Below are 15,283 nucleotides of genomic sequence, written 5' to 3'. Positions count from 1 at the left end.
TAAAGCAATCTGTCCCCTGACACTGAAGTATGGAGTCTCAGTCCTTAGCTGACCTCCAGCCTTCCACTGGTCAAGTTGCTACAGACTGGAACAAAAGACTGCTCTCAAAACAACCCCACGAAATGGGCTTCCCAAGAGTACCTGGAACAAAGAGGCTTAACTTTGCCAATCCAAACTAAAGCATAAAATTCAGAAGAAAACTCTTTTCAGAAGAATTTTATATATTTTTAGATATATTGTATAGTGATATATGTGGAGGTCACAAACATAGTTGGTTTTTAAAAATCCCCTTACAGGAAGCACTCTGTGAGGTTCACAACACATCTAGCTGACTATGGGGAGAGATGTTTGGATTGGAAAATTCACTGTGTGCCATGCCAGTTGGTTGTGAATGGATGCGATATGCATCTCCTAGTTCTGTTTGTAGAATTCTACTTGGCTGGTACCTTCTGCCCTGAGCCACTCAAAGAGCAGGGGGTAATTCGAATTTTGTGGCGAAGGAAATGCAGGCAGAAAAGGTTGAGCAATACTTTCGCTATTCGTTATCCAAGCGAATCTGAAGCTTTCTAAAATCAGTGGATGCAAATTGACAGTTTATGTTGGCACAAACGGGAAATGAATAAAACAACTGTAAGGTTCCTATTTTAATTAAGTTATTTTGACACAATACATTGTAAATTATTGCCGCTAAGCTGCTACCGCAGCATCTCTCTCTGAATTCCAAACTACAGCCGTTGCATTTGCAGAGTGAGAATGAAGCGTGGAAAAAGGCTGACCTAGATTGAACTTTTCTTTACTAATCTTGTGTTGTGAAGATGAAAGCAAGACGGTTGCTTTGCTGGATGTTCACGTTGATTTATACTATAAAGAATGCAGGTTAGTCACAACGAATCATCTGTTATTGCTTGTCTGGGGCCATTAGCCTGAGTGTACTGCGCTTAACTTGAAATTAAACGCAAGGTTGTTTGCCTGGCATGACTAATGCATATGACCACTAGGGAGCAGTGTGAGACCTCTTCACTCGCAGTGCGATGTTGCCGTGGTCTTTCCTGTGGCTTGGTCTCGTGTTAAAGGCTTCCCCTGGCTCCGACAGCTGCTTCAACACCCACTCCCCCTCCCTCCTCCCCTCCTCCCCCCCTCCCCTCACCCCAGCCTTTGCTGCCAGCCAGAGAGCCCTGTGCTCATGTGATTAATGACAGGACAGTTTTAACCGATTCCGTGCTCTTGAGTGAACACGCTTTAGGAACAGTTTGCATGTTTGCGTTTGACAATTTTTTCATTCCACTTGGCGTGCACAAGTCTTAAGCTATCTCGTGAGCGCAAGAAGCTCTGCCCTCTTTTGATTTGACAGAGGCTTTTGGCACATTAAACATGCGCGGCTGACACGAGATGTAAATCTGCTGTAGAGAATGACCTGGTTTGGAGTCCACAGAGAGCGGATATTCCGTGATGCAGGGCCGGGGCGGGGGCGTTCCCCGCTGATTGCCCCGTGCTACAGCACAGCTGTTGGCACGAACGACTCCTGAGGGGGACGTAGAGATCCGTGTATTCCTATTCTCAAACACATTTTGCCCAGGGGGAAAATGTATTCCGTGTGGTTTCTCCAGCAAGCGTGCTCTGTCCTGGGAGGTAAAGAGCAGATAAAACTCAATATGTTCTAGTGCTCTGCTGTATGCTTTAAATCTTTACTGTTGCCACCATTTCCACAGAGAGTTTTTTTCCTATTGAATGATTACGGTGAGAAGTTTGTGACATCGAAGTAAAACTTTTTGTGGCTCCACTAGATGCAGTCACACCAATGATGAAAGGCAGTACCTCATTTCCATTCTGACATCTTTTCAGAAGTTACAATAGGTAGCTGGCTTAGGAAATTCGAGATGACTTTTCATATAGATACTCCCTGCTGGTAACCAAATGCAGTGTCATATTAGGTGTGAGGTGTCATTGACTTACCTGCCTGGCAAACCACACACTCACTGGCCTCCATGTTTCCATTAAGGGTGGTTTGGTGTGGTATTCTTGTTGCTTCTGTCTCAGTGTGGGAGTTCAGTGTGTGTGTGTCTGTGTGTGTGTCTTATCTTCTTTCTGTACCTTGTGGGAGAGCCTGCTGTGATCCACAGTGTGCCTGGCTGGACTAGTCTGTCGCCTAGCCTCACCACTGTGCCCAACTCACTCCTTGACCTTCAGAGCTCGGCAGAGCCGGCAAACGCCCCAATTAGCGTGCTCGTTAAGTCTGATGAGCTCATTAGGAGCTCGGGGAGAGATGTCACCTGATCTCTGGCTGTGCACCATTGATGATCCCCCCCCGATCCACGAACTGACCCCACCGAAGGAGGCAGCGCACGACCTTTAACACGGCGCCTCTATCAGTGCTCCCCGTGTGCAGTCGCTCCGGCCACCATAGGCGAGCGCACCCTCTCGGGGAAGATGACATCCTGCCTCAGCTCGACAGATGCCGTGGTCGTCGGTGCATGCTGATCGAGTTCCCTTGTTAGTAAATTTGGAGCGGCGCACCTGTTTGGAAGGGGCTGTTTTCTTTTGGGAAGGAGCGTAGGCACCAGTGGGGGAATTGCCATTTATAACGCATGGCCTCGTTTTCATTAAGTGCACATTTGGCAGAGGTGCAGTGCCAGGTGAAGGAGGAACGGGGAGAATCACGTGGGGCAGGGGTGGAGCCTGTCCAATAATGGACCCCGTGTCCCAAAATGCATGGAGCCCGCATCGGTCCTACTGCCCAGGCAGGGAAATTGGGGGGGTGGGGGCTTTGACCTCTATGCAACTGGTGGCAGACTGGTTGTATATCCAGCCACATGGGGTAATGTGACAGTCACATAATGGATGTAATGACAGACTATCGCTAGGATACTGTGATATACCTGTCCCCTGTCCTGGACAGAGCTTGCTTAGGTACAGAACATGTACAGAGCACAAATACACAACAGTGCCAGTGTTGTATCTGCCTCCATACACATTTTATGTAAAAAATGTTTAATAACATTTTCCTAAAATGAAATATCTGGATGGGTTTGTTTTTTATGTCTGTGTCTTGCCGGCGGTGGAAATATCCAGATAGCCAGGTGTTGAAAGCGAGAGGTTTTTTTTGGTAATGATCCATTCAACAGGAGCACGAGGCCACCTGCTGTGATCGGCGTTCGCACTCGGTGGTGTGTGCCGTGAATTCTAAAATTCAGAATTTACACTCTAAATAAAGCATTTAAATTGTTTATGTGATTTTTATTTGACTACTATGCCTCCCTTAAAGACACATTAACTTGTCATCCCACACAGACAAGTGCTCTCTTGAAACTTTGTAGGATGGTACAGTAGATACACTCTTCTTTCCCCAGCAGGTCCACAGTGTGTCACGGTCCCTTATCTCTTTCTCTCCCTCACTCCTTTGTCTTTTTCTTTATTTCTATATCTCCTTCTGTCTCACTCTTTCTCTCCCTGTCACACTTCTCTCCCTACCTCTTTCATCATTAACTTTTGCATCTGACACGTTGCCCCTCTGCACCCCTCTCACGCGTCATTACCTCAGAAACCAGCAGGAAAACGCCCTAATTAAGTCCCCGGATCCCACACATTACCAAATCTGAGTTTGGGATGAATGAGGCTGGCAGAGCCTTTTTTTCTTGCCTGCCAAATTAATTCCCCGGTGCGTCCTGTTCCCCTAAAAACCCCATCCGTCAAAACGGTTCTAATCGATTTACTCTGAGCCTCTCAGTCTGCCACCAGCCCTCGCTCAGTCAGCTGAGCGCACCGAGCCGCAGCGTCGGCGCAGCCTGCGCGCGTGTTCCGGCTCTTCTGTCCAGCCAGGCATTGTGGGAAATGCGCGGCACTCTCTGATGCGGCGTGAAAACAGCGCGATGCGTTCTGACGGAGGCTGAAGGGTCAGAAGCGGGGAGAAGGGAAGCGGGGAGACCGGGTGTGCAGTGGGCGGTGGGGCGCCTGCCGGGCTCCCCGGGGCCGCTCTGGGCACGCGAGCGTTTGCCAGCGCGCCAGGGCGTAATGGCACTTTGATGGGACGCCTCTCTGCCGTGCACAAGCCAGATGACCCGCGCCGGGGAGGAGGAACGTCTGCTGCCAGTGCAAACGCTGCCAAGTCAGTGCGGAAAATGACTACCTGGAGATTACAGGAGGCTGTGATTGAACACATGACCCGCAGATTACAGGAGCTTCTACATCAAAATTCCACCCGCAGATTACAAAAGATGCTGTGTTTACAGCTGGCTTTATCATGCTCAGAGGTACACAGGGGAAGTGCTCCACTTGAACTCATGACCTTCTGCTTCTGAATCCAGAAGGTTGGTGAAAAAACCGATGTACTCCAAAAAAGACCTTTGTGCAAGGTGCAGAGTCAAAGTGCATGTTGGGAAATTAAGACCCAAAAGTTGTTCAGTCTCTTTATATCAGAATCCAGAGTTCTAATCGCTATGCAGTGATGCATCTGTGGCCCCTCCAAGCCAACAAAGGATTTCATTCAACAAATTCAGGCATCGAATCACCTTTCTGAGCAAGCCTCAGATCTCCACAAACAAACACTGTCCTGCTATTTCAAGAGCACGGAACGCAGTGCAGTCTGGAATGTTCCGGGGTTAAAGCGCGCATGAATTAATTTGAGAAATGTTCTTCCGTATTTCATTACACAGAAGGGGAGTCGCAAACTAATGGTATGATATTATTGTGGAACCCAGGACCGCCTGTGAGAGAGATAATGAGGTGCTTTCGCTCTCCTATATCCTTCCTCTGGCTTGCCCCTGAGTCTCCTCTAAGACTCACAACTGATGTTTGGTCTACGGGCCCCCACCTTTTTGTAAAGCAGCATTTCGATAAAGTATATCACCCTATTTGTGGGAGTAATACGGCCCAATGCGAGCCTAAATTACGTATAAATGACACAGCAAATTGGAAAATTAGGAGGGGAGGGCTTGGGTAATTTGCTACCAAACAGTGTAAAACCAATTCATTAGGAGAGCGGACACAGAAAGCAGGGATGGGGTTAGCGCTGTCCATGAAATCTCCGGAAGAAAGAGCAGGTGCCTTTTCGCTTTTCAGTCTCCTCTCTCACTCACACACGCTATTCCTGCCAAACCTTGCAGTCTAGCACATGGATACAGAATCACAGAGTGTTCCCATTCTTTTTTTTATATACTGAAAAGTAATTCAAGGTGAAAGGAAGTGTGCCTGACTGGGTCTGGTGAGACAGACTTTGTTGTGTGTGTGTGTGTGTGTGTGTGCATTCATGCCTGTCAGAGAGAGTTTGTGTCTGCAGGATACACTTTGCATTTGAATTGTGCTAGAGCACCTGTGTGTGCGTGCATGTGTGTGCGTGTATGTGAGTGCGTCTGTGTGGGTGCACGTGTGCGCGTGCATGTTATAGGTGGGTGTGGTGTAGGTGGAGACAGACATGCACAGGAAGAGATCTGTGGAGTTCCTCCTCCCCACCCCCCCCCCCCTTGTTGCCCTTCACTACCATCACTATCACATCAGAGTTCATCATCCACAGTCCAGTGCGCCCCGCAACGACGAGGGGAGGTGATTACCTCGACTTATCAGCGTCCCGGCCCGTCTGACACACACCTGAGCCGCTCCTGGAGGAAATCACTGCACGCCGCTTCACTCCAGCGGGCACAGACAACACCGCAGGAGGCTGGCTGTGGAGGTCAGACAGGAGACTCACAGGGCGAGGCCCCATCTCCGCAAAGACTGCAGTGATTAATGCCTTACAACCGCTGTGCGTGTGGGTGGTGTGTGGTGTATGTATCAGAAAAGATCAATTTGGGATCTGTCTTTGATTGGCTGGCATGTACAGCATTGCCACCCAGCATGGCAGACATACAGCTGAAGATGATAAATGGGTTGATTTAATATGTAAAGGAGGCTTATTGCACAGGTCTCTGAACTTCCCACGATCGGCCATTCGTCCTGCTTCTGCACTGCTAATGATTTTACTGTAATATTAATTTATATATGAACATTTGACGCACCCACACACAGTCTTATATACAGCATATACTGGCCATGACCTACAATGTGTTCACCAGGCACTGGTGTGTGTGTCTTCCCTGCACAGTGGGGATTGGGACGCCCAATGTGTGAGAAGTAGGGGGCTGCAGACCACAGACGGATTGCCAGCTTGATTCCAGAGAGTTTGAGGGTTCAGGTCCAAGGCCTGTGCAGCTCAAACTCACCTACTAGCCTCACTAGAGCCTCGTTATCTCTCTCACCATCTGCCCAAACTGTCTTTATTTTTTTGCTTGTGGGGAAAAGCAACCTAGTTGGTAACCAAAGCAACGGGCATGCTGGACCTGTAGTATCAGCACACTTGGGCTGGGCATTCCTGGGTTCCTCATAATGTTTCTAGATACAGCGGTCACAATAAATTACATATCCCATTACAAGTGGGCATGTACATTTAGAAAAAGTTTTACAGACAAATACGGATTGAGGCAAACATCAGAGTACAACACTTGCTTAAGAAAACAAATAATACCAGATAAGTTCACTCTGCTGCGACACAATACATTATAAACAAAGGAAACGGTTGTGAATACTTCGTTTTGGAAAATAGTATTTTATCATAACAGCATTGGTAACAGAAAATCGTACCTTCATCAAAATTATTTACAAAAAACCTATGCACATATCGATTTGGAAATCACTGTATCGATACATGCATTGTCAAGAGGCAAGTTACGATATGTCGCTGTATGGATATTTTGAGCACAGGCCCATGCCACACCTCTTCAGTTACTGCTGGGTCTGCATCTCAATCAACCAAGCACTAATCATTGATTTTATGCCTGACAGGTTAGTCTATTTATCTGTGTCCAATGAAGTATCTTGTGGATTAGAAAGTATGAGTACTCAGTTCAGACAGAGTAGGATTAATGCACAGGCCAACGGGCCCCGCCCTTCTAAGGGCCTCCAAGATTTTAGTGACATTCAGTTCTGTGATATACCACCCAGTGATTACCCCCTTCCATTTAAATGATCATTACTACATTCATCATTGATTACGACGCATTGTATAACACACGATTTCACTATAATTCTTAATCATGGTGGCAAAATGATATTTTTTCCAGTTGCATGCCAAAAAGATTCCTGTATTATTTCAAATATGGATTCATTAGCATCAATGTACAATTAAATGTTATACATGTACAAACTGCCAACTAAACAACAGATTAAACATTTACCCATAACCCATTTTTGAGTACATTGCATCATGGGCCAATAGATTTACTCTTGAGGATCATGATTCACGTTCACGTTCAAGTAGGCTACGTAGCTACGTCGATTGTATACAAAAAAAGAAAAATGGAGAAGAAGAAGCCTTATGCGAGCGGGTTTCAGAAAAGAAAAATAAAACAGGAAAGTCAAGGAGGAAGACTACTGCCTGAAGGAGACCTATGCATAAAGCCTGGTAAGACCATGGGTTTTTCTTACTTAATGCTGTGTCTGCTGCTTTGGCGTTTGGAGATGTAACTTAGGCCGGCCCAGGCTAGGTAACTCTTCGCCGTAAGACGATAATTGGGTTGTCTATCTGTCCTATATCGTGTTATCTATAGTGTGAGCTCATGTTTGCTGCAAGATATTAAATGGCTGGTGTCTTCTCATCTTCGCCGTAATATGTAGTTACGGGCACTATTCGTTGCTGTTGTATCACAAGAAATCACTGTCACATCATGATTTGCATGCTAATAACTTTTTTATTTACTTTACTATTCACGCGTTTTCCAATATTGATGTCAAAGCGTGTATTCCGATTCTTTCCGGTGCTTGTATAAATTGTATTGACACATGTGAGATGCGTGCGCGCCTAAGCAGTTACTGCTGGTGACGGGTGAAATAATAATAATAATAATAATAATAATAATGTAACGTTTTGTAGGTTCTTTAATAATATCACATGCGTTGCGTTGTTTCCGGTGATTAAGTCACATGACTAATCAAAACATGCTTTAATAATTTAGGGGCGACATAGCTCAGGAGGTAAGACCGTTGTCTGGTAGTCGGAGGGTTGCCGTTCAAACCCGCCCTAGACGTGTCGAAGTGTCCTTGAGCAAGACACCTAACCCTAACTGCTCTGGCGAATGAGAGGCACATTGTAAAGCGCTTGGATAAAAGCGCTATATAAATGCAGTCCATTTACCATTTACCATGCTTGGTGAAATTGCATTGGATCCAGACTCTCTGGTGTTGTTAGGGGGGCCTCGTGAATATTGTGCCCCGGGCCCCAGATTGGTTTAATCCGTCCCTGGGTTCAGTAAATGTCAGATTAGAAGATCTCAAGATACAGAACTGCTTGGTGAACTGCTCAGATGCCTTAGGGTCACTTTCATTCTATTAAGAATTTTGCCAACATCTCATCGACATTATAGAAAACTGGCAATGGGAGTTAGAGGCAAGGAGAACATGGACATTCTCTGTAGACTCTCAAGATAAAGCATAACGATAAACATCAGCATATTGATACATCAGCTTGCTTGAATGACAAAGGCTAAGTACCCAAACATGTAGAAAATAGATTTTTTTATTGTAATGATAATAAGTATTAAATGTGTGGGGTAATTTTTGCCTATGTAGTTAGGTATATGATTTGCCAAAATAATTTTTGGTGACATTATTCGATGAGCTTTTCGTTTAAATACACAAAACATAATTCTTAATCATGGTGGCAAAATGATATTTTTTCCAGTTGCATGCCAAAAAGATTCCTGTATTATTTCAAATATGGATTCATTAGCATCAATGTACAATTAAATGTTATACATGTACAAACTGCCAACTAAACAACAGATTAAACATTTACCCATAACCCATTTTTGAGTACATTGCATCATGGGCCAATAGATTTGCTCTTGAGGATCATGATTCACGTACACGTTCAAGTAGGCTACGTAGCTACGTCGATTGTATACAAAAAAAGAAAAATGGAGAAGAAGAAGCCTTATGCGAGCGGGTTTCAGAAAAGAAAAATAAAACAGGAAAGTCAAGGAGGAAGACTACTGCCTGAAGGAGACCATGCATAAAGCCTGGTAAGACCATGGGGTTTTCTTACTTAATGCTGTGTCTGCTGCTTTGGCGTTTGGAGATGTAACTTAGGCCGGCCCAGGCTAGGTAACTCTTCGCCGTAAGACGATAATTGGGTTGTCTATCGGTCCTATATCGTGCTATCTATAGTGTGAGCTCATGTTTGCTGCAATATATTAAATGGCTGGTGTCTTCTCATCTTCGCCGTAATATGTAGTTACGGGCACTATTCGTTGCTGTTGTATCACAAGAAATCACTGTCACATCATGATTTGCATGCTAATAACTTTTTTATTTACTTTACTATTCACGCGTTTTCCAATATTGATGTCAAAGCGTGTATTCCGATTCTTTCCGGTGCTTGTATAAATTGTATTGACACATGTGAGATGCGTGCGCGCCTAAGCAGTTACTGCTGGTGACGGGTGAAATAATAATAATAATAATGTAACGTTTTGTAGGTTCTTTAATAATATCACATGCGTTGCGTTGTTTCCGGTGATTAAGTCACATGACTAATCAAAACATGCTTTAATAATTTAGGGGCGACATAGCTCAGGAGGTAAGACCGGTTGTCTGGTAGTCGGAGGGTTGCCGGTTCAAACCCCGCCCTAGACGTGTCGAAGTGTCCTTGAGCAAGACACCTAACCCCTAACTGCTCTGGCGAATGAGAGGCATCAATTGTAAAGCGCTTTGGATAAAAGCGCTATATAAATGCAGTCCATTTACCATTTACCATGCTTGGTGAAATTGCATTGGATCCAGACTCTCTGGTGTTGTTAGGGGGGCCTCGTGAATATTGTGCCCCGGGCCCCAGATTGGTTTAATCCGTCCCTGGGTTCAGTAAATGTCAGATTAGAAGATCTCAAGATACAGAACTGCTTGGTGAACTGCTCAGATGCCTTAGGGTCACTTTCATTCTATTAAGAATTTTGCCAACATCTCATCGACATTATAGAAAACTGGCAATGGGAGTTAGAGGCAAGGAGAACATGGACATTCTCTGTAGACTCTCAAGATAAAGTATAACGATAAACATCAGCATATTGATACATCAGCTTGCTTGAATGACAACGGCTAAGTACCCAGATTTTTTTATTGTAATGATAATAAGTATTAAATGTGTGGGGTAATTTTTGCCTATGTAATTAGGTATATGATTTGCCAAAATAATTTTTGGTGACATTATCCGATGAGCTTTTCGTTTAAATACACAAAACATAAAACTGAAGAAATTTCAGATTTTATTTACTTATATACACTGCTTGTATGCAGATGCCTTATGATATAAGAGTCTGTATGTGCAGACACATAACAAATTAACGTAATGGTTATGTTCTGTTTTGGTTACATTTGATGAGAACTTGGTAAACCAATCCCTGATCTATTGTTTAGCGAAAGAGAGTAGCTACTTTTCTTCCCAGTGAATATATTTGTGGTGAAAAGTTGGTGAAACGCCATCTAACTGTTCTGGTGAAAACCTGACTACATTTAGTCGAAAATATTCGACTAGGATGTAGCGATGTTAAACCTATGTTATATTGGGGATAACCAAATTCTTTTATGTCAAAATGTCTCTGTAGATTTCCATCCCTCTAGACATCTAAATTCCAGGTTTTACTCTCTGGGTTGTAAGATTTGAAAAAAAAAAAATGCCTGCATGCAAAGTGGTGGCTTCAAATTTGAATTATATTACATTACAGGCATTTAGCAGACACTCTTATCCAGAGCGACTTACACAACTTTTACATAGCATTTTTTTTTTTTTTTTACATTGTATCCATTTATACAGCTGGATATATACTGAAGCAATTTCAGTTAAGTACCTTGCTCAAAGGTACAACGGCAGTGTCCTACCCGGGAATCGAACCTACGACCTTTTGGTTACAAGCCCAGTTCCTTACCCACTGTGCTACACTCCATCCGCAGGCGAGCTTACTACTGGCTCACCTGTCACCTGACATTTTAAAGGTATTTCAGGCACTACTATTTCTTTTAGTAGGTGGCTCAGTTCAGATCAACGGCAGGAAATCCTGTGTGTATTATTTTCAATAAGTATATGGAAATGGCCTGTCTTTTTTATTCACACCTTAAAATCCTACAGGGCAGGCTGCTTTTCTGTATTCATTCCAGGTTCCGGAGGTGAATTCGTGCAGCATGGAATACCCCATTTGCATCTAAATACATTTTCGGTGAATTGAATACATATGTGGTTCTGTTTTATGTGTGCCCCCGTAGTAGATTACATCTGAGTGTAACCATGCATACTGTTACGTTTCTCTAAAATGCTAAATGTTGCACCTTCACACAACTTCCTTATTTCTTCTCCGTTCTCCCCGGATTTAAATAGGGAGTATTGCGCAGCTGCGTCCATCTGCCAGAGATTCTTGGCAATAAAATATTTATTTACTCTTAGTCGAATCAAGAAAATTAAATAAAAGAAGTAATAATAGTAAGCCTACTGACTGCAAGCTTTGAGAAATGAAGGCCCTTTGTCATTGCTGGATTTTTCTTTATGCTATTTTATGAAAACCTGCAAGATCGCTTCCAGTCATAGCGGATACAAGTAATGAAGCTCGAGCACAACGTTCTCGTGGGATTTAAACACATGAAGGAGCTCTGCAGCGTTTCCTAGATAGGAAAGTAAGGCTTCTGTTTTAGGCTACTAGCATATTCAGGGTCATAACGCCCGTCGTTACGGCGTATGTCAGGAGGCTACGGGACGAATGCCTAGATGGCATCGACGGATCGAATGATTACAGGAAAGTTCAACAGCTAGGCTATCACAACAGGTGACTTAATTAGGTTTTGCGATTGGGCGCCAGGATTCGTTTCTAAGGAAACGAATGGAATTACGCGACTCAGACGTCTCGTCCCTGTGCAGGCGCAGCTTCACGAATTTGCTGTTTGAAAGAATGTCAGCGTTATATGGAATAAATGAGTTTGGCCTCATGTCTTCCAGAGTCCTTCCCTGGAAGCAAGGTAATGAGTTTGGCCATCATTACTTTGAAACCGAAATGTATCGAAAGAAAACACTATTAACTGTGTCCGTACTTGCAGCGCAGGGTGTTTTTCTTGACGGCATTATGAAACATATTTTGACAATACTTGCAAATAATGGCTACCCATAGGCTAAATCACAAAATTTCATTATTCAAACAATCCTCTCTTCATACACTCACTGCTTATTTCTTAAGCTTATTCTTACATTCCCCTTATCCGTAGTAGTGTATGAAAAGTCCAGTTTAAATGGTCGTTGATTTAGGTCAATCAGCTCTACTGCAATCTTTGATTGTGAGGGTTCACGCGTGACATCATGATCAAAGTGTAACACGCATGAAGAGCGTATACGAATGAATAGAGCTATATTTAGAAAAGAAAATCCGACCACAACAATTTCCCCAGAACACGTTTTACACCAATTCGTTGACACCACTTCTGTAATTTCATATTTTTGTTGGTCTGGGAAAAAAGAAAATTACCAACAAATGTAGGTTACACACAATTCTAAATAACTGTCATGTGGCAAACCTGCATAATACGAACAAACATTTACATAGGCGTATCATTACACCTGTGTGGAACACGCCTATTTAAATACGAGCCAGGTGTTTGTTATACATGTTTTAACCTATCGTGACTGATGCTCGGAGTTAAACATTCTGACGGGAAACGTATCTTAGTGCTGCAGCAACGGTATTGGCAAATTAGGGTGACACAAGGTGACCTTGTTTGTTTTGGTCTTGATAGCGTTTCCCCGAAATATAAATAAATTAAAGCGAAATGAGTAGGCCTTTGTCTGTCTAAATCGCGTGACAGCTACGATGGTATGGTAATGGATGGTGGGTCGCGCGCTGTGGATATCTTACACACGCACTCTGCACGGCGCCTCAAAATGAGTACTTGACGCAATGAAGGTCATTGCACCGCCCAGTTCAGAATGTGAAACAACTTGAATCATTACACCTAAATTATTTTCAGAAGATAAATTGAAGTGAATTTTATGGTAAGATTACATAAATGTATAGTAATATTACCAATCACAAAATGTAATGGATTACAAGCGCAGTTCAACTTATGCATAAACATTTGCTCTGTTTAAGGAAAAATTATGAGCAAACACCCTGCTCTTGAATAACTGAGGTATTGTGTTTGAGAACTCTTGGCTTAAGTACTACTGAAGATGACTTAATATTGGATGATACACACTATCTATTAATTGTGCAATATTTCTGAGATATTAATAAGTAAAATATTCCTCTCTGCATAATGGGGTTTCTCTGAAAGCCTGTCTATAGCAGCCCAAATGCAGATATATGAGGTCTGAAAAAACAACCACTCTGCCCTTGCCCTCAAATGGGTTACCATGGTTACTGCATGTTTAACTGGTTACTGTACCTTCGGAGATCACCACCCGAGTGTGTGAAACGGCTGTTTGCCCAGCATAAATTGTTAATCCGTATTTTATTATGGATGCATTAACACTACCTTAAGAAGGAAAAGGTGTGGGAGTTAAATTGATGGTGGAAAACCTCAACCCAAATAGGCTTACCTTTTGTTCCCCTTCAAACAACTGCTTTGATGTGCCCTTGGACATTGAAGGTGAATATTAATTTTCTTTCATTTGCCCCTCTAGACTGAAGAACTCAAATCTCTGCCCTTCATGTAGATTTTCCGTGGCCACGTGGTGCAGTAAAGCCATTTAGCCGTACCCTTGCTCCGAGGGGTAGCCGCGCTCCCAGTGGGGTCCAGCGTACGGGCCTGTGATGGATTGGGCTTACAGGGTGTTAGGGTGCTCCGGGACGAAGCAGGAGAACCCGGCCCTGGGAGAGAGGCTTCCTGCAGACGCTCTTTACCCTGGCGTCAGGGCTCTTTGTGTGCGCTTTATCGCCGGGACGGCCCCAGGCGCCGCCGGGCGGGACGGGATAAGTAGCGCGCGCTCTCCGCGCTCTCCGCGCTCCTGCCACTCTTTGAGGACGCGGCGTCTCCGGGGATGTGCGCCTGTAATGGCCAGCCGCTCCAGTTCTAATGATCTTCAAAAACACAGCTATCGTTCAAACTGATTAAACGTGCAGCCACTACATTCAATTATTCCCCCCTTCCACTCATTACCATTAGAATATGACCTAGCCATCCGTGTCCTCTGTGTCATGTTTATTAAGATGAATGGGAGTGGCGGTTGTGGCGTTGCGTGTGTTCTGTCTGCTCCTGAGATAAGTGGCGCGGGGGGGGGCGGAGTAGCGCGGCTCGCTGTCTGCGGCTTCGTTCGGTTTGCGCTTTCAGCGAGAGTCGCCGAGAATTATTTTATAAAACGACAGCGGCAGCGTCAGTGGCCCGCGATGCTGACCTGCGAACAGGCGTGCACTCGCACACGCGCTGACACGTGCGCTCACGCACGCTCACATGCACGCTCACATGCACGCTCACATGCACTCTATCCCATCTGTCCTTGCTTACCTCTCAGCTCGAGGCTTCTACTCTGAAACTCTCAGAGAGCAGCAGAAAACGGCTCAGTCCTCATCCCAAAATACCCTGGGTTTGGAAATGAGGCGGGCGGCGCTGCGGAGGTCTGTTTGTGCACGAGTGTGAGTGCACCTGGCTGGCCTGTGAGACGTTAGCTGCCTGTGCCTGAACGCTGCTGTTAATGTGTCCCCCTGCTGGTGTGAGCGCTGCGCTCATGGCCAGCGTGGCTCACGGTCAGGAATTCTCCCTGCGTCATAGGCTGAAGGCCCAAGGGCCAGCGGGTCTCAGAGCTGCAGAGAGACACGGAGAGAGGGGGAAAGGGAGCAGGGCAAGTGGGGTTCCCTCAGTCCCTAATTGCCAGAGAAGCCCTAAAAGTGTCAGCAGAAGGCATCTTGGTTGTCTCATTAACATCAACCCATTCAGCACCTTGCAGCAGCTGTTTACCCTCAAACCTCACCTCCCAAATGCCCAATCACTCCCCCTCCCCCCCTCCAAATCTATGACAGGTGTAAGAGTTGTCCCGGTGAGCAGCACTGCTGATTGTGTGTGTTTTACCCAGACTGGGGTCACTAGAGTCACAAGCAGAAGAGACACTCTGGTCATGAGTCCCATACTCAGAAGAGTGATTACACACGCACACACACACACACACACAACCCATCTACTCCAGCTGATTGCACACACACACACACACACACAACTCATCTATTCCATGTGATTGCGCACACACACACACACATGGACACACACACACACACACACACAACCCATCTACTCCAGC

General features: G+C 44.8%; 1 long non-coding RNA gene across 1 annotated transcript; it reads left to right on the top strand.

Moving 5' to 3' along the window:
* The first annotated feature begins 11,640 nt into the window (after positions 1-11,640).
* On the top strand, positions 11,641-14,127 carry LOC135260360 (uncharacterized). The gene is made up of 2 exons (XR_010331545.1): positions 11,641-12,021; positions 13,676-14,127. It is a non-coding gene; the product is annotated as an uncharacterized LOC135260360 (long non-coding RNA).
* The last annotated feature ends 1,156 nt before the right edge of the window (positions 14,128-15,283 follow it).

Source organism: Anguilla rostrata, chromosome 8, assembly GCF_018555375.3.
Source record: "Anguilla rostrata isolate EN2019 chromosome 8, ASM1855537v3, whole genome shotgun sequence".
NCBI lineage: Eukaryota > Metazoa > Chordata > Actinopteri > Anguilliformes > Anguillidae > Anguilla > Anguilla rostrata.
This window is presented reverse-complemented; position numbering and strand designations above follow the sequence as displayed.